Source organism: Argiope bruennichi, chromosome 5, assembly GCF_947563725.1.
Source record: "Argiope bruennichi chromosome 5, qqArgBrue1.1, whole genome shotgun sequence".
NCBI lineage: Eukaryota > Metazoa > Arthropoda > Arachnida > Araneae > Araneidae > Argiope > Argiope bruennichi.
The window spans coordinates 95,306,501-95,327,826 of NC_079155.1; positions in this window are offsets into that span (position 1 = coordinate 95,306,501).

The following is a 21,326-nucleotide window of genomic DNA, read 5'->3' on the forward strand; positions in this document are numbered from 1 at the left end:
AAGTGAAAATAAAAAGTATTCCGATGGCTCGGACCGAACCAGCGTCAACTAGTTAGCAGGCTGACACTCGGACCACAAGGCAGCATACGACTTGTTGAAAACCGAATTTAAAGCCAAATGTTTATTTATTTATTTTTATTCTATAATGGTGCATATCCATGCATGAAAGCCATGTGTATAAGAGAAGGGATAGGTCTGCGCATGCCTAGAATCTCTAACCAAACTGAGACTTTTATTAGCACAATTTCTTTATTTTGGAAGTTTTTTTAAATAATATACTGAAATCTTTGTAAATTCCGGTCAAAATTTTACTACTTGAGAAGAAAAATAATAATTTTCTCTATACTGAAAATTAAAAAAATAAATAAATAATATGAAGAAAAGTGAAAATAAGAAGTATTCCGATGGCTCGGATGGAACCTGCGTCAACTAGTTTGAATACCAACACTCGGACCACAACGCAGCATACGACATGTTGAAGACCGAATTTAAAGACACATGTTTATTTATTTATTTTTATTCTATAATGGTGCATATCCATGCATGAAAGCCATGTGTATAAGAGAAGGGATAGGTCTGCGCATGCCAAGAATCACTAACCAAAATGTGACTTTTATTTGCACAATTTTTTTATTTTGGAACTTTTTTTAAAGAATATACTGAAATCTTTGTAAATTCCGGTCAAAATTTTACTACTTGAGAAGAAAAATAATAATTTTCTCTATACTGAAAATTAAAAAAATAAATAAATAATATGAAGAAAAGTGAAAATAAAACGTAATCCTTTAGCGCGGATCGACCCTGCGTCAACTAGTTTGCAGGCCGACGCTCGGACCACAAGGCAGCTTACGACTTGTTGAAGACCGAATTTAAAGACACATGTTTATTTATTTATTTTTATTCTATAATGGTGCATATCCATGCATGAAAGCCATGTGTATAAGAGAAGGGATAGGTCTGCGCATGCCCAGAATCTCTAACCAAACTGAGACTTTTATTTGCACAATTTCTTTATTTTGGAAGTTTTTTTAAATAATATATTGAAATCTTTGTAAATTCTGTTCAAACTTTTACTACTTGAAAAGAAAAATAATAATTTTCTCCATACTGAATATTAAAAAAAAAGAAAATAATATTAAGAAAAGTGAAAATAAAAAGGAATCCGACGGCTCGGATCGAACCTGCGTCAACTAGTTTGTAGGCCGACACTCGGACCACAAGGCAGCATACGACATGTTGAAGCCCGAATTTAAAGACACATGTTTATTTATTTATATTTATTCTATAATGGAGCATATCCATGCGTGAAAGCCATTTGTATAAGAAAAGGGATAAGTTTGCGCATGCCCAGAATCTCTAACCAAACTGAGACTTTTATTTGCACAATTTCTTTATTTTGGAAGTGTTTTTAAATAATATACTGAAATCTTTGTAAATTCTGGTCAAAATTTTACTACTTGAGAAGAAAAATAATAATTTTCTCTATACTGAATATTAAAAAAATAAATAAATAATATGAAGAAAAGTGAAAATAAAAAGCAATCCGTTAGCGCGGATCGAACCTGCGTCAACTAGTTTGAAGGCCGACATTCGGACCACAAGGCAGCATACGACCTGTCGGAGACCAAATTTAAAGCCACATGTTTATTTATTTATTTTTATTCTATAATGGTGCATATCCATGCATGAAAGCCATGTGTATAAGAAAAGGGATAAGTCTGCGCATGCCCAGAATCTCTAACCAAACTGAGACTTTTATTTGCACAATTTCTTTATTTTGGTAGTTTTTTTAAATAATATATTGAACTCTTTGTAAATTCTGTTCAAAATGTTACTACTTGAAAAGAAAAATAATAATTTTCTCTATACTGAATATTAAAAAAAAAAGAAAGTAATATTAAGAAAAGTGAAAATAAAAAGTATTCCGATGGCTTGGACCGAACCTGCGTCAACTAGTTTGCAGGCCGACACTCGGACCACATGGCAGCATACGACTTGTTGAAAACCGAATTTAAAGCCACATGTTTATTTATTTATTTTTATTATATAATGTTGCATATCCATGCATGAAAGCCATGTGTATAAGAGAACGGATAGGTCTGCCCATGCTCAGAATCTCTAACCAAACTGAGACTTTTATTTGCACAATTTCTTTATTTTGGAAGTTTTTTTAAATAATATACTGAAATCTTTGTAAATTCGGGTCAAAATTTTACTACTTAAAAAGAAAAATAATAATTTTCTCTATACTGAATATTAAAAAAAAAGAAAATAATATTAAGAAAAGTGAAAATAAAAAGTATTCCGATGGCTCGGACAGAACCTGCGTCAACTAGTTAGCAGGCTGACACTCGGACCACAAGGCAGCATACGACTTGTTGAAAACCGAATTTAAAGCCAAATGTTTATTTATTTATTTTTATTCTATAATGGTGCATATCCATGCATGAAAGCCATGTGTATAAGAGAAGGGATAGGTCTGCGCATGCCTAGAATCTCTAACCAAACTGAGACTTTTATTTGCACAATTTCTTTATTTTGGAAGTTTTTTTAAATAATATACTGAAATCTTTGTAAATTCCGGTCAAAATTTTACTACTTGAGAAGAAAAATAATAATTTTCTCTATACTGAAAATTAAAAAAATAAATAAATAATATGAAGAAAAGTGAAAATAAGAAGTATTCCGATGGCTCGGATCGAACCTGCGTCAACTAGTTTGAATACCAACACTCGGACCACAACGCAGCATACGACATGTTGAAGACCGAATTTAAAGACACATGTTTATTTATTTATTTTTATTCTATAATGGTGCATATCCAAGCATGAAAGCCATGTGTATAAGAGAAGGGATAGGTCTGCGCATGCCAAGAATCACTAACCAAACTGAGACTTTTATTTGCACAATTTCTTTATTTTGGAAGTTTTTTTAAATAATATATTGAAATCTTTGTAAATTCTGTTCAAAATGTTACTACTTGAAAAGAAAAATAATAATTTTCTCTATACTGAATGTTAAAAAAAAAAGAAAGTAATATTAAGAAAAGTGAAAATAAAAAGTATTCCGATGGCTCGGACCGAACCTGCGTCAACTAGTTTGCAGGCCGACACTCTGACCACAAGGCAGCATACGACTTGTGGAAAACCGAATTTAAACCCAGATGTTTATTTATTTATTTTTATTCTATAATGGTGCATATCCATGCATGAAAGCCATGTGTATAAGAGAAGGGATAGGTCTGCGCATGCCTAGAATCTCTAACCAAACTGAGACTTTTATTTGCACAATTTCTTTATTTTGGAAGTTTTTTTAAATAATATACTGAAATCTTTGTAAATTCTGGTCAAAATTTTACTACTTGAGAAGAAAAATAATAATTTTCTCTATACTGAATATTAAAAAAAAAAGAAAGTAATATTAAGAAAAGTGAAAATAAAAAGTATTCCGATGGCTTGGACCGAACCTGCGTCAACTAGTTTGCAGGCCGACACTCGGACCACATGGCAGCATACGACTTGTTGAAAACCGAATTTAAAGCCACATGTTTATTTATTTATTTTTATTATATAATGTTGCATATCCATGCATGAAAGCCATGTGTATAAGAGAACGGATAGGTCTGCCCATGCTCAGAATCTCTAACCAAACTGAGACTTTTATTTGCACAATTTCTTTATTTTGGAAGTTTTTTTAAATAATATACTGAAATCTTTGTAAATTCGGGTCAAAATTTTACTACTTAAAAAGAAAAATAATAATTTTCTCTATACTGAATATTAAAAAAAAAAGAAAATAATATTAAGAAAAGTGAAAATAAAAAGTATTCCGATGGCTCGGACCGAACCTGCGTCAACTAGTTAGCAGGCTGACACTCGGACCACAAGGCAGCATACGACTTGTTGAAAACCGAATTTAAAGCCAAATGTTTATTTATTTATTTTTATTCTATAATGGTGCATATCCATGCATGAAAGCCATGTGTATAAGAGAAGGGATAGGTCTGCGCATGCCTAGAATCTCTAACCAAACTGAGACTTTTATTTGCACAATTTCTTTATTTTGGAAGTTTTTTTAAATAATATACTGAAATCTTTGTAAATTCCGGTCAAAATTTTACTACTTGAGAAGAAAAATAATAATTTTCTCTATACTGAAATTTAAAAAAATAAATAAATAATATGAAGAAAAGTGAAAATAAGAAGTATTCCGATGGCTCGGATCGAACCTGCGTCAACTAGTTTGAATACCAACACTCGGACCACAACGCAGCATACGACATGTTGAAGACCGAATTTAAAGACACATGTTTATTTATTTATTTTTATTCTATAATGGTGCATATCCAAGCATGAAAGCCATGTGTATAAGAGAAGGGATAGGTCTGCGCATGCCAAGAATCACTAACCAAAATGAGACTTTTATTTGCACAATTTTTTTATTTTGGAACTTTTTTTAAAGAATATACTGAAATCTTTGTAAATTCCGGTCAAAATTTTACTACTTGAGAAGAAAAATAATAATTTTCTCTATACTGAAAATTAAAAAAATAAATAAATAATATGAAGAAAAGTGAAAATAAAACGTAATCCTTTAGCGCGGATCGACCCTGCGTCAACTAGTTTGCAGGCCGACGCTCGGACCACAAGGCAGCTTACGACTTGTTGAAGACCGAATTTAAAGCCACATGTTTATTTATTTATTTTTATTCTATAATTGTGTATATTCATGCATGAAAGCCATGTGTATAAGAGAACGGATAGGTCTGCGCATGCCCAGAATCTCTAACCAAACTGAGACTTTGATTTGCACAATTTCTTTATTTTGGAAGTTTTTTTAAATAATATATTGAAATCTTTGTAAATTCTGTTCAAACTTTTACTACTTGAAAAGAAAAATAATAATTTTCTCCATACTGAATATTAAAAAAAAAGAAAATAATATTAAGAAAAGTGAAAATAAGAAGTATTCCGATGGCTCGGATCGAACCTGCGTCAACTAGTTTGCAGGCCGACACTCGGACCACAAGGCAGCATACGACAAGTTGAAGACCGAATTTAAAGACACATGTTTATTTATTTATTTTTATTCTATAATGGTGAATATCCATGCATGAAAGCCATGTGTATAAGAGAAGGGATAGGTCTGCGCATGCCCAGAATCTCTAACCAAACTGAGACTTTTATTTGCACAATTTCTTTATTTTGGAAGTTTTTTTTAAATAATATATTGAAATCTTTGTAAATTCTGTTCAAAATGTTACTACTTAAAAAGAAAAATAATAATTTTCTCTGTACTGAATATTAAAAAAAAAAAAAAAGAAAATAATATGAAGAAAAGTGAAAATAAAAAGGAATCCGACGGCTCGGATCGAACCTGCGTCAACTAGTTTGTAGGCCGACACTCGGACCACAAGGCAGCATACGACATGTTGAAGCCCGAATTTAAAGACACATGTTTATTTATTTATTTTTATTCTATAATGGTGCATATCCATGCATGAAAGCCATGTGTATAAGAGAAGGGATAGGTCTGCGCATGCCCAGAATCTCGAACCAAACTGAGACTTTCATTTGCACAATTTCTTTATTTTGGAGGTTTTTTTAAATAATATACTGTAATCTTTGTAAATTCCAGTCAAAATTTTTCTGCTTGAAAAGAAAAATAATAATTTTCTCTATACTGCAAATTAAAAGAATAAATAAATAATATGAAGAAAAGTAAAAATAAAAAGCAATCCGTTAGCGCGGATCAAACCTGCGTCAACTAGTTTGCAGGCCGACACTCGGACCACAAGGCAGCATACGACCTGTCGGAGACCAAATTTAAAGACACATGTTTATTTATTTTTTTTATTCTATAATGGTGCATATCCATGCATGAAAGCCATGTGTATAAGAGAAGGGATAAGTCTGCGCATGCCCAGAATCTCTAACCAAACTGAGACTTTTATTTGCACAATTTCTTTATTTTGGAAGTTTTTTTAAATAATATATTGAAATCTTTGTAAATTCTGTTCAAAATTTTTCTACTTGAAAAGAAAAATAATAATTTTCTCTATACTGAAAATTAAAAAAATAAATAAATAATATGAAGAAAAGTGAAAATAAAAAGTAATCCGTTAGCGCGGATCGAACCTGCGTCAACTAGTTTGCAGGCCGACACTCGGACCACAAGGCAGCATACGACTTGCTGAAGAACGAATTTAAAGACACATGTTTATTTATTTATTTTTATTCTATAATGGTGCATATCCATGCATGAAAGCCATGTGTATAAGAGAAGGGATAGGTCTGCGCATGCCCAGAATCTCGAACCAAACTGAGACTTTTATTTGCACAATTTCTTTATTTTGGAAGTTTTTTTAAATAATATATTGAAATCTTTGTAAATTCTGTTCAAAATGTTACTACTTGAAAAGAAAAATAATTATTTTCTCTATACTGAATATTAAAAAAAAAAAAGAATAATATTAAGAAAAGTAAAAATAAAAAGTATTCCGATGGCTCGGACCGAACCTGCGTCAACTAGTTTGCAGGCCGACACTCGAACAACAAGGCAGCATACGACTTGTTTAAAACCGAATTTAAAGCCACATGTTTATTTATTTATTTTTATTCTATAATGGTGCATATCCATGCATGAAAGCCATGTGTATAAGAGAAGGGATAGGCCTGCGCATGCCTAGAATCTCTAACCAAACTGAGACTTTTATTTGCACAATTTCTTTATTTTGGAAGTTTTTTTTTAATAATATATTGAAATCTTTGTAAATTCTGGTCAAAACTTTACTACTTAAAAAGAAAAATAATAATTTTCTCTGTACTGAATATTAAAAAAAAAAAAAGAAAATAATATTAAGAAAAGTGAAAATAAAAAGTATTCCGATGGCTCGGACCGAAACTGCGTCAACTAGTTTGCAGGCCGACACTCGGACCACAAGGCAGCATACGACTTGTTGAAAACCGAATTTAAAGCCAAATGTTTATTTATTTATTTTTATTATATAATGTTGCATATCCATGTATGAAAGCCATGTGTATAAGAGAACGGATAGGTCTGCGCATGCTCAGAATCTCTAACCAAACTGAGACTTTTATTTGCACAATTTCTTTATTTTGGAAGTTTTTTTAAATAATATATTGAAATCTTTGTAAATTCTGGTCAAAACTTTACTACTTAAAAAGAAAAATAATAATTTTCTCTGTACTGAATATTAAAAAAAAAAAAAAAGAAAATAATATGAAGAAAAGTGAAAATAAAAAGGAATCCGACGGCTCGGATCGAACCTGCGTCAACTAGTTTGTAGGCCGACACTCGGACCACAAGGCAGCATACGACATGTTGAAGCCCGAATTTAAAGACACATGTTTATTTATTTATTTTTATTCTATAATGGTGCATATCCATGCATGAAAGCCATGTGTATAAGAGAAGGGATAGGTCTGCGCATGCCCAGAATCTCGAACCAAACTGAGACTTTTATTTGCACAATTTCTTTATTTTGGAAGTTTTTTTAAATAATATATTGAAATCTTTGTAAATTCTGTTCAAAATGTTACTACTTGAAAAGAAAAATAATTATTTTCTCTATACTGAATATTAAAAAAAAAAAAGAATAATATTAAGAAAAGTAAAAATAAAAAGTATTCCGATGGCTCGGACCGAACCTGCGTCAACTAGTTTGCAGGCCGACACTCGAACAACAAGGCAGCATACGACTTGTTTAAAACCGAATTTAAAGCCACATGTTTATTTATTTATTTTTATTCTATAATGGTGCATATCCATGCATGAAAGCCATGTGTATAAGAGAAGGGATAGGCCTGCGCATGCCTAGAATCTCTAACCAAACTGAGACTTTTATTTGCACAATTTCTTTATTTTGGAAGTTTTTTTTTAATAATATATTGAAATCTTTGTAAATTCTGGTCAAAACTTTACTACTTAAAAAGAAAAATAATAATTTTCTCTGTACTGAATATTAAAAAAAAAAAAAGAAAATAATATTAAGAAAAGTGAAAATAAAAAGTATTCCGATGGCTCGGACCGAAACTGCGTCAACTAGTTTGCAGGCCGACACTCGGACCACAAGGCAGCATACGACTTGTTGAAAACCGAATTTAAAGCCAAATGTTTATTTATTTATTTTTATTATATAATGTTGCATATCCATGTATGAAAGCCATGTGTATAAGAGAACGGATAGGTCTGCGCATGCTCAGAATCTCTAACCAAACTGAGACTTTTATTTGCACAATTTCTTTATTTTGGAAGTTTTTTTAAATAATATATTGAAATCTTTGTAAATTCTGGTCAAAACTTTACTACTTAAAAAGAAAAATAATAATTTTCTCTGTACTGAATATTAAAAAAAAAAAAAAAGAAAATAATATGAAGAAAAGTGAAAATAAAAAGGAATCCGACGGCTCGGATCGAACCTGCGTCAACTAGTTTGTAGGCCGACACTCGGACCACAAGGCAGCATACGACATGTTGAAGCCCGAATTTAAAGACACATGTTTATTTATTTATTTTTATTCTATAATGGTGCATATCCATGCATGAAAGCCATGTGTATAAGAGAAGGGATAGGTCTGCGCATGCCCAGAATCTCGAACCAAACTGAGACTTTCATTTGCACAATTTCTTTATTTTGGAAGTTTTTTTAAATAATATACTGAAATCTTTGTAAATTCGGGTCAAAATTTTACTACTTAAAAAGAAAAATAATAATTTTCTCTGTACTGAATATTAAAAAAAAAAGAAAATAATATTAAGAAAAGTGAAAATAAAAAGTATTCCGATGGCTCGGACCGAACCTGCGTCAACTAGTTTGCAGGCCGACACTCGGATCACAAGGCAGCATACGACTTGTTGAAAACCGAATTTAAAGCCAAATGTTTATTTATTTATTTTTATTCTATAATGGTGCATATCCATGCATGAAAGCCATGTGTATAAGAGAAGGGATAGGTCTGCGCATGCCTAGAATCTCTAACCAAACTGAGACTTTTATTTGCACTATTTCTTTATTTTGGAAGTTTTTTTATATAATATACTGAAATCTTTGTAAATTCCGGTCAAAATTTTACTACTTGAGAAGAAAAATAATAATTTTCACTATACTGAAAATTAAAAAAATAAATAAATAATATGAAGAAAAGTGAAATTAAGCAGTATTCCGATGGCTCGGATCGAACCTGCTTCAACTAGTTTGCAGGCCGACACTCGGACCACAAGGCAGCATACGACCTGTCGGAGACCAAATTTAAAGACACATGTTTATTTATTTTTTTAATTCTATAATGGTGCATATCCATGCATGAAAGCCATGTGTATAAGAGAAGGGATAAGTCTGCGCATGCCCAGAATCTCTAACCAAACTGAGACTTTTATTTGCACAATTTCTTTATTTTGGAAGTTTTTTTAAATAATATATTGAAATCTTTGTAAATTCTGTTCAAAATTTTTCTACTTGAAAAGAAAAATAATAATTTTCTCTATACTGAAAATTAAAAAAATAAATAAATAATATGAAGAAAAGTGAAAATAAAAAGTAATCCGTTAGCTCGGATCGAACCTGCGTCAACTAGTTTGCAGGCCGACACTCGGACCACAAGGCAGCATACGACTTGCTGAAGAACGAATTTAAAGACACATGTTTATTTATTTATTTTTATTCTATAATGGTGCATATCCATGCATGAAAGCCATGTGTATAAGAGAAGGGATAGGTCTGCGCATGCCCAGAATCTCGAACCAAACTGAGACTTTTATTTGCACAATTTCTTTATTTTGGAAGTTTTTTTAAATAATATATTGAAATCTTTGTAAATTCTGTTCAAAATGTTACTACTTGAGAAGAAAAATAATTATTTTCTCTATACTGAATATTAAAAAAAAAAGAATAATATTAAGAAAAGTAAAAATAAAAAGTATTCCGATGGCTCGGACCGAACCTGCGTCAACTAGTTTGCAGGCCGACACTCGAACCACAAGGCAGCATACGACTTGTTTAAAACCGAATTTAAAGCCACATGTTTATTTATTTATTTTTATTCTATAATGGTGCATATTCATGCATGAAAGCCATGTGTATAAGAGAAGGGATAGGCCTGCGCATGCCTAGAATCTCTAACCAAACTGAGACTTTTATTTGCACAATTTCTTTATTTTGGAAGTTTTTTTAAATAATATATTGAAATCTTTGTAAATTCTGGTCAAAACTTTACTACTTAAAAAGAAAAATAATAATTTTCTCTGTACTGAATATTAAAAAAAAAAAGAAAATAATATTAAGAAAAGTGAAAATAAAAAGTATTCCGATGGCTCGGACCGAACCTGCGTCAACTAGTTTGCAGGCCGACACTCGGACCACAAGGCAGCATACGACTTGTTGAAAACCGAATTTAAAGCCAAATGTTTATTTATTTATTTTTATTCTATAATGGTGCATATCCATGCATGAAAGCCATGTGTATAAGAGAAGGGATAGGCCTGCGCATGCCTAGAATCTCTAACCAAACTGAGACTTTTATTTGCACAATTTCTTTATTTTGGAAGTTTTTTTAAATAATATATTGAAATCTTTGTAAATTCTGGTCAAAACTTTACTACTTGAAAAGAAAAATAATAATTTTCTCTATACTGAAAATTAAAAAAATATATAAATAATATGAAGAAAAGTGAAAATAAAAAGTATTCCGATGGCTCGGACCGAACCTGCGTCAACAAGTTAGCAGGCTGACACTCGGACCACAAGGCAACATACGACTTGTTGAAAACCGAATTTAAAGCCAAATGTTTATTTATTTATTTTTATTCTATAATGGTGCATATCCATGCATGAAAACCATGTGTATAAGAGAAGGGATAGGTCTGCGCATGCCTAGAATCTCTAACCAAACTGAGACTTTTATTTGCACAATTTCTTTATTTTGGAAGTTTTTTTAAATAATATACTGAAATCTTTGTAAATTCCGGTCAAAATTTTACTACTTGAGAAGAAAAATAATAATTTTCTCTATACTGAAAATTAAAAAAATAAATAAATAATATGAAGAAAAATGAAAATAAGAAGTATTCCGATGGCTCGGATCGAACCTGCGTCAACTAGTTTGAATACCGACACTCGGACCACAACGCAGCATACGACATGTTGAAGACCGAATTTAAAGACACATGTTTATTTATTTATTTTTATTCTATAATGGTGCATATCCATGCATGAAAGCCATGTGTATAAGAGAAGGGATAGGCCTGCGCATGCCTAGAATCTCTAACCAAACTGAGACTTTTATTTGCACAATTTCTTTATTTTGGAAGTTTTTTTTTAATAATATATTGAAATCTTTGTAAATTCTGGTCAAAACTTTACTACTTAAAAAGAAAAATAATAATTTTCTCTGTACTGAATATTAAAAAAAAAAAAGAAAATAATATGAAGAAAAGTAAAAATAAAAAGCAATCCGTTAGCGCGGATCAAACCTGCGTCAACTAGTTTGCAGGCCGACACTCGGACCACAAGGCAGCATACGACCTGTCGGAGACCAAATTTAAAGACACATGTTTATTTATTTTTTTTATTCTATAATGGTGCATATCCATGCATGAAAGCCATGTGTATAAGAGAAGGGATAAGTCTGCGCATGCCCAGAATCTCGAACCAAACTGAGACTTTTATTTGCACAATTTCTTTATTTTGGAAGTTTTTTTAAATAATATATTGAAATCTTTGTAAATTCTGTTCAAAATTTTTCTACTTGAAAAGAAAAATAATAATTTTCTCTATACTGAAAATTAAAAAAATAAATAAATAATATGAAGAAAAGTGAAAATAAAAAGTAATCCGTTAGCGCGGATCGAACCTGCGTCAACTAGTTTGCAGGCCGACACTCGGACCACAAGGCAGCATACGACTTGCTGAAGAACGAATTTAAAGACACATGTTTATTTATTTATTTTTATTCTATAATGGTGCATATCCATGCATGAAAGCCATGTATATAAGAGAAGGGATAGGTCTGCGCATGCCCAGAATCTCGAACCAAACTGAGACTTTTATTTGCACAATTTCTTTATTTTGGAAGTTTTTTTAAATAATATATTGAAATCTTTGTAAATTCTGTTCAAAATGTTACTACTTGAAAAGAAAAATAATTATTTTCTCTATACTGAATATTAAAAAAAAAAAGAATAATATTAAGAAAAGTAAAAATAAAAAGTATTCCGATGGCTCGGACCGAACCTGCGTCAACTAGTTTGCAGGCCGACACTCGAACCACAAGGCAGCATACGACTTGTTTAAAACCGAATTTAAAGCCACATGTTTATTTATTTATTTTTATTCTATAATGGTGCATATTCATGCATGAAAGCCATGTGTATAAGAGAAGGGATAGGCCTGCGCATGCCTAGAATCTCTAACCAAACTGAGACTTTTATTTGCACAATTTCTTTATTTTGGAAGTTTTTTTAAATAATATATTGAAATCTTTGTAAATTCTGGTCAAAACTTTACTACTTAAAAAGAAAAATAATAATTTTCTCTGTACTGAATATTAAAAAAAAAAAGAAAATAATATTAAGAAAAGTGAAAATAAAAAGTATTCCGATGGCTCGGACCGAACCTGCGTCAACTAGTTTGCAGGCCGACACTCGGACCACAAGGCAGCATACGACTTGTTGAAAACCGAATTTAAAGCCAAATGTTTATTTATTTATTTTTATTCTATAATGGTGCATATCCATGCATGAAAGCCATGTGTATAAGAGAAGGGATAGGCCTGCGCATGCCTAGAATCTCTAACCAAACTGAGACTTTTATTTGCACAATTTCTTTATTTTGGAAGTTTTTTTAAATAATATATTGAAATCTTTGTAAATTCTGGTCAAAACTTTACTACTTGAAAAGAAAAATAATAATTTTCTCTATACTGAAAATTAAAAAAATATATAAATAATATGAAGAAAAGTGAAAATAAAAAGTATTCCGATGGCTCGGACCGAACCTGCGTCAACAAGTTAGCAGGCTGACACTCGGACCACAAGGCAACATACGACTTGTTGAAAACCGAATTTAAAGCCAAATGTTTATTTATTTATTTTTATTCTATAATGGTGCATATCCATGCATGAAAACCATGTGTATAAGAGAAGGGATAGGTCTGCGCATGCCTAGAATCTCTAACCAAACTGAGACTTTTATTTGCACAATTTCTTTATTTTGGAAGTTTTTTTAAATAATATACTGAAATCTTTGTAAATTCCGGTCAAAATTTTACTACTTGAGAAGAAAAATAATAATTTTCTCTATACTGAAAATTAAAAAAATAAATAAATAATATGAAGAAAAATGAAAATAAGAAGTATTCCGATGGCTCGGATCGAACCTGCGTCAACTAGTTTGAATACCGACACTCGGACCACAACGCAGCATACGACATGTTGAAGACCGAATTTAAAGACACATGTTTATTTATTTATTTTTATTCTATAATGGTGCATATCCATGCATGAAAGCCATGTGTATAAGAGAAGGGATAGGCCTGCGCATGCCTAGAATCTCTAACCAAACTGAGACTTTTATTTGCACAATTTCTTTATTTTGGAAGTTTTTTTTTAATAATATATTGAAATCTTTGTAAATTCTGGTCAAAACTTTACTACTTAAAAAGAAAAATAATAATTTTCTCTGTACTGAATATTAAAAAAAAAAAGAAAATAATATGAAGAAAAGTAAAAATAAAAAGCAATCCGTTAGCGCGGATCAAACCTGCGTCAACTAGTTTGCAGGCCGACACTCGTACCACAAGGCAGCATACGACCTGTCGGAGACCAAATTTAAAGACACATGTTTATTTATTTTTTTTATTCTATAATGGTGCATATCCATGCATGAAAGCCATGTGTATAAGAGAAGGGATAGGTCTGCGCATGCCCAGAATCTCGAACCAAACTGAGACTTTTATTTGCACAATTTCTTTATTTTGGAAGTTTTTTTAAATAATATATTGAAATCTTTGTAAATTCTGTTCAAAATGTTACTACTTGAAAAGAAAAATAATTATTTTCTCTATACTGAATATTAAAAAAAAAAGAATAATATTAAGAAAAGTAAAAATAAAAAGTATTCCGATGGCTCGGACCGCACCTGCGTCAACTAGTTTGCAGGCCGACACTCGAACAACAAGGCAGCATACGACTTGTTTAAAACCGAATTTAAAGCCACATGTTTATTTATTTATTTTTATTCTATAATGGTGCATATCCATGCATGAAAGCCATGTGTATAAGAGAAGGGATAGGCCTGCGCATGCCTAGAATCTCTAACCAAACTGAGACTTTTATTTGCACAATTTCTTTATTTTGGAAGCTTTTTTTTAATAATATATTGAAATCTTTGTAAATTCTGGTCAAAACTTTACTACTTAAAAAGAAAAATAATAATTTTCTCTGTACTGAATATTAAAAAAAAAAAGAAAATAATATTAAGAAAAGTGAAAATAAAAAGTATTCCGATGGCTCGGACCGAACCTGCGTCAACTAGTTTGCAGGCCGACACTCGGACCACAAGGCAGCATACGACTTGTTGAAAACCGAATTTAAAGCCAAATGTTTATTTATTTATTTTTATTATATGATGTTGCATATCCATGCATGAAAGCCATGTGTATAAGAGAACGGATAGGTCTGCGCATGCTCAGAATCTCTAACCAAACTGAGACTTTTATTTGCACAATTTCTATATTTTGGAAGATTTTTTAAATAATATACTGAAATCTTTGTAAATTCGGGTCAAAATTTTACTACTTAAAAAGAAAAATAATAATTTTCTCTGTACTGAATATTAAAAAAAAAAAGAAAATAATATTAAGAAAAGTGAAAATAAAAATTATTCCGATATCTCGGACCGAACCTGCGTCAACTAGTTTGCAGGCCGACACTCGGACCACAAGGCAGCATACGACTTGTTGAAAACCGAATTTAAAGCCAAATGTTTATTTATTTATTTTTATTCTATAATGGTGCATATCCATGCATGAAAGCCATGTGTATAAGAGAAGGGATAGGTCTGCGCATGCCTAGAATCTCTAACCAAACTGAGACTTTTATTTGCACAATTTCTTTATTTTGGAAGTTTTTTTAAATAATATACTGAAATCTTTGTAAATTCCGGTCAAAATTTTACTACTTGAGAAGAAAAATAATAATTTTCTCTATACTGAAAATTAAAAAAATAAATAAATAATATGAAGAAAAGTGAAATTAAGCAGTATTCCGATGGCTCGGATCGAACCTGCGTCAACTAGTTTGCAGGCCGACACTCGGACCACAAGGCAGCATACGACCTGTCGGAGACCAAATTTAAAGACACATGTTTATTTATTTTTTTAATTCTATAATGGTGCATATCCATGCATGAAAGCCATGTGTATAAGAGAAGGGATAAGTCTGCGCATGCCCAGAATCTCTAACCAAACTGAGACTTTTATTTGCACAATTTCTTTATTTTGGAAGTTTTTTTAAATAATATATTGAAATCTTTGTAAATTCTGTTCAAAATTTTTCTACTTGAAAAGAAAAATAATAATTTTCTCTATACTGAATATTAAAAAAAAAAAGAATAATATTAAGAAAAGTAAAAATAAAAAGTATTCCGATGGCTCGGACCGAACCTGCGTCAACTAGTTTGCAGGCCGACACTCGAACCACAAGGCAGCATACGACTTGTTTAAAACCGAATTTAAAGCCACATGTTTATTTATTTATTTTTATTCTATAATGGTGCATATCCATGCATGAAAGCCATGTGTATAAGAGAAGGGATAGGCCTGCGCATGCCTAGAATCTCTAACCAAACTGAGACTTTTATTTGCACAATTTCTTTATTTTGGAAGTTTTTTTAAATAATATATTGAAATCTTTGTAAATTCTGGTCAAAACTTTACTACTTAAAAAGAAAAATAATAATTTTCTCTGTACTGAATATTAAAAAAAAAAAAGAAAATAATATTAAGAAAAGTGAAAATAAAAAGTATTCCGATGGCTCGGACCGAACCTGCGTCAACTAGTTTGCAGGCCGACACTCGGACCACAAGGCAGCATACGACTTGTTGAAAACCGAATTTAAAGCCAAATGTTTATTTATTTATTTTTATTATATAATGTTGCATATCCATGCATGAAAGCCATGTGTATAAGAGAACGGATAGGTCTGCGCATGCTCAGAATCTCTAACCAAACGGAGACTTTTATTTGCACAATTTCTATATTTTGGAAGTTTGTTTAAATAATATACTGAAATCTTTGTAAATTCGGGTCAAAATTTTACTACTTAAAAAGAAAAATAATAATTTTCTCTGTACTGAATATTAAAAAAAAAAGAAAATAATATTAAGAAAAGTGAAAATAAAAAGTATTCCGATGGCTCGGACCGAACCTGCGTCAACTAGTTTGCAGGCCGACACTCGGAACACAAGGCAGCATACGACTTGTTGAAAGCCGAATTTAAAGCCACATGTTTATTTATTTATTTTTATTCTATAATGGTGCATATCCATGCATGAAAGCCATGTGTATAAGAGAAGGGATAGGCCTGCGCATGCCTAGAATCTCTAACCAAACTGAGACTTTTATTTGCACAATTTCTTTATTTTGGAAGTTTTTTTAAATAATATATTGAAATATTTGTAAATTCTGGTCAAAACTTTACTACTTGAAAAGAAAAATAATAATTTTCTCTATACTGAAAATTAAAAAAATATATAAATAATATGAAGAAAAGTGAAAATAAAAAGCAATTCGATAGCGGGGATCGAACCTGCGTCAACTAGTTTGCAGGCCGACACTCGGACCACAAGGCAGCATACGACCTGTCGGAGACCAAATTTAAAGCCACATGTTTATTTATTTATTTTTATTCTATAATGGTGCATATCCATGCATGAAAGCCATGTGTATAAGAAAAGGGATAAGTCTGCGCATGCCCAGAATCTCTAACCAAACTGAGACTTTTATTTGCACAATTTCTTTATTTTGGAAGTTTTTTTTGAATAATATACTGAAATCTTTGTAAATTCCGGTCAAAATTTTACTACTTCAGAAGAAAAATAATAATTTTCTCTATACATAAAATTAAAAAAATAAATAAATAATATGAAGAAAAGTGAAAATAAAAAGTAATCCGTTAGCGCGGATCGAACCTGCGTCAACTAGTTTGCAGGCAGACACTCGGACCACAATTCAGCATACGACTTGCTGAAGAACGAATTTAAAGCCACATGTTTATTTATTTATTTTTATTATATAATGTTGCATATCCATGCATGAAAGCCATGTGTATAAGAGAACGGATAGGTCTGCCCATGCTCAGAATCTCTAACCAAACTGAGACTTTTATTTGCACAATTTCTTTATTTTGGAAGTTTTTTTAAATAATATACTGAAATCTTTGTAAATTCGGGTCAAAATTTTACTACTTAAAAAGAAAAATAATAATTTTCTCTATACTGAATATTAAAAAAAAAAGAAAATAATATTAAGAAAAGTGAAAATAAAAAGTATTCCGATGGCTCGGACCGAACCTGCGTCAACTAGTTAGCAGGCTGACACTCGGACCACAAGGCAACATACGACTTGTTGAAAACCGAATTTAAAGCCAAATGTTTATTTATTTATTTTTATTCTATAATGGTGCATATCCATGCATGAAAGCCATGTGTATAAGAGAAGGGATAGGTCTGCGCATGCCTAGAATCTCTAACCAAACTGAGACTTTTATTTGCACAATTTCTTTATTTTGGAAGTTTTTTTAAATAATATACTGAAATCTTTGTAAATTCCGGTCAAAATTTTACTACTTGAGAAGAAAAATAATAATTTTCTCTATACTGAAAATTAAAAAAATAAATAAATAATATGAAGAAAAATGAAAATAAGAAGTATTCCGATGGCTCGGATCGAACCTGCGTCAACTAGTTTGAATACCGACACTCGGACCACAACGCAGCATACGACATGTTGAAGACCGAATTTAAAGACACATGTTTATTTATTTATTTTTATTCTATAATGGTGCATATCCATGCATGAAAGCAATGTGTATAAGAGAAGGGATAGGTCTGCGCATGCCAAGAATCACTAACCAAAATGAGACTTTTATTTGCACAATTTCTTTATTTTGGAACTTTTTTTAAAGAATATACTGAAATCTTTGTAAATTCCGGTCAAAATTTTACTACTTGAGAAGAAAAATAATAATTTTCTCTATACTGAAAATTAAAAAAATAAATAAATAATATGAAGAAAAGTGAAAATAAAACGTAATCCTTTAGCGCGGATCGACCCTGCGTCAACTAATTTGCAGGCCGACGCTCGGACCACAAGGCAGCATACGACTTGTTGAAGACCGAATTTAAAGCCACATGTTTATTTATTTATTTTTATTCTATAATGGTGTATATTCATGCATGAAAGCCATGTGTATAAGAGAACGGATAGGTCTGCGCATGCCCAGAATCTCTAACCAAACTTAGACTTTTATTTGCACAATTTCTTTATTTTGGAAGTTTTTTTAAATAATATATTGAAATCTTTGTAAATTCTGTTCAAACTTTTACTAATTGAAAAGAAAAATAATAATTTTCTCCATACTGAATATTAAAAAAAAAGAAAATATTATTAAGAAAAGTGAAAATAAGAAGCATTCCGATGGCTCGGATCGAACCTGCGTCAACTAGTTTGCAGGCCGACACTCGGACTACAAGGCAGCATACGACAAGTTGAAGACCGAATTTAAAGACACATGTTTATTTATTTATTTTTATTCTATAATGGTCCATATCCATGCATGAAAGCCATGTGTATAAGAGAAGGGATAGGTCTGCGCATGCCCAGAATCTCTAACCAAACTGAGACTTTTATTTGCACAATTTCTTTATTTTGGAAGTTTTTTTAAATAATATATTGAAATCTTTGTAAATTCTGTTCAAAATGTTACTACTTGAAAAGAAAAATAATTATTTTCTCTATACTGAATATTAAAAAAAAAAGAAAATAATATTAAGAAAAGTAAAAATAAAAAGTATTCCGATGGCTCGGACCGAACCTGCGTCAATTAGTTTGCAGGCCGACACTCGAACCACAAGGCAGCATACGACTTATTTAAAACCGAATTTAAAGCCACATGTTTATTTATTTATTTTTATTCTATAATGGTGCATATCCATACATGAAAGCCATGTGTATAAGAGAAGGGATAGGCCTGCGCATGCCTAGAATCTCTAACCAAACTGAGACTTTTATTTGCACAATTTCTTTATTTTGAAAGTTTTTTTAAATAATATATTGAAATCTTTGTAAATTCTGGTCAAAACTTTACTACTTGAAAAGAAAAATAATAATTTTCTCTATACTGAAAATTAAAAAAATAAATAAATAATATGAAGAAAAGTGAAAATAAAACGTAATCCTTTAGCGCGGATCGAACCTGCGTCAACTGGTTTGCAGGCCGACACTCGGACCACAAGGCAGCATACGACCTGTCGGAGACCAAATTTAAAGACACATGTTTATTGATTTATTTTTATTCTATAATGGTGCATATCCATGCAAGAAAGCCATGTGTATAAGAAAAGGGATAAGTCTGCGCATGCCCAGAATCTCTAACCAAACTGAGACTTTTATTTGCACAATTTCTTTATTTTGGAAGTTTTTTTTGAATAATATACTGAAATCTTTGTAAATTCCGGTCAAAATTTTACTACTTCAGAAGAAAAATAATAATTTTCTCTATACATAAAATTAAAAAAATAAATAAATAATATGAAGAAAAGTGAAAATAAAACGTAATCCTTTAGCGCGGATCGAACCTGCGTCAACTGGTTTGCAGGCCGACACTCGGACCACAAGGCAGCACACGACCTGTCTGAGATCAAATTTAAAGCCACATGTTTATTTATTTATTTTTATTCTATAATGGTGCATATCCATGCATGAAAGCCATGTGTATAAGAGAACGGATAGGTTTGCGCATGCCTAGAATCTCTAACCAAACTGAGACTTTTATTTGCACAATTTTTTTATTTTGGAAGTTTTTTTAAATAATATATTGAAATCTTTGTAAATTCTGGTCAAAACTTTACTACTTAAAAAGAAAAATAATAATTTTCTCTGTACTGAATATTAAAAAAAAAAAGAAAATAATATTAAGAAAAGTGAAAATAAAAAGTATTCCGATGGCTCGGACCGAACCTGCGTCAACTAGTTTGCAGGCCGACACTCGGACCACAAGGCAGCATACGACTTGTTGAAAACCGAATTTAAAGCCAAATGTTTATTTATTTATTTTTATTATATAATGTTGCATATCCATGCATGAAAGCCATGTGTATAAGAGAACGGATAGGTCTGCGCATGCTCAGAATCTCTAACCAAACTGAGACTTTTATTTGCACAATTTCTATATTTTGGAAGTTTTTTTAAATAATATAGTGAAATCTTTGTAAATTCGGGTCAAAATTTTACTACTTAAAAAGAAAAATAATAATTTTCTCTGTACTGAATATTAAAAAAAAAAGAAAATAATATTAAGAAAAGTGAAAATAAAAAGTATTCCGATGGCTCGGACCGAACCTGCGTCAACTAGTTTGCAGGCCGACACTCGGACCACAAGGCAGCATACGACTTGTTGAAAACCGAATTTAAAGCCAAATGTTTATTTATTTATTTTTATTCTATAATGGTGCATATCCATGTATGAAAGCCATGTGTATAAGAGAAGGGATAGGTCTGCGCATGCCTAGAATCTCTAACCAAACTGAGACTTTTATTTGCACAATTTCTTTATTTTGGAAGTTTTTTTAAATAATATACTGAAATCTTTGTAAATTCCGGTCAAAATTTTACTACTTGAGAAGAAAAATAATAATTTTCTCTATACTGAAAATTAAAAAAATAAATAAATAATATGAAGAAAAGTGAAAATAAGAAGTATTCCGATGGCTCGGATCGAACCTGCGTCAACTAGTTTGCAGGCCGACACTCGGACCACAAGGCAGCATACGACCTGTCGGAGACCAAATTTAAAGACACATGTTTATTTATTTTTTTAATTCTATAATGGTGCATATCCATGCATGAAAGCCATGTGTATAAGAGAAGGGATAAGTCTGCGCATGCCCAGAATCTCTAAACTTTTATTTGCACAATTTCTTTATTTTGGAAGTTTTTTTAAATAATATATTGAAATCTTTGTAAATTCGGGTCAAAATTTTACTACTTAAAAAGAAAAATAATAATTTTCTCTGTACTGAATATTAAAA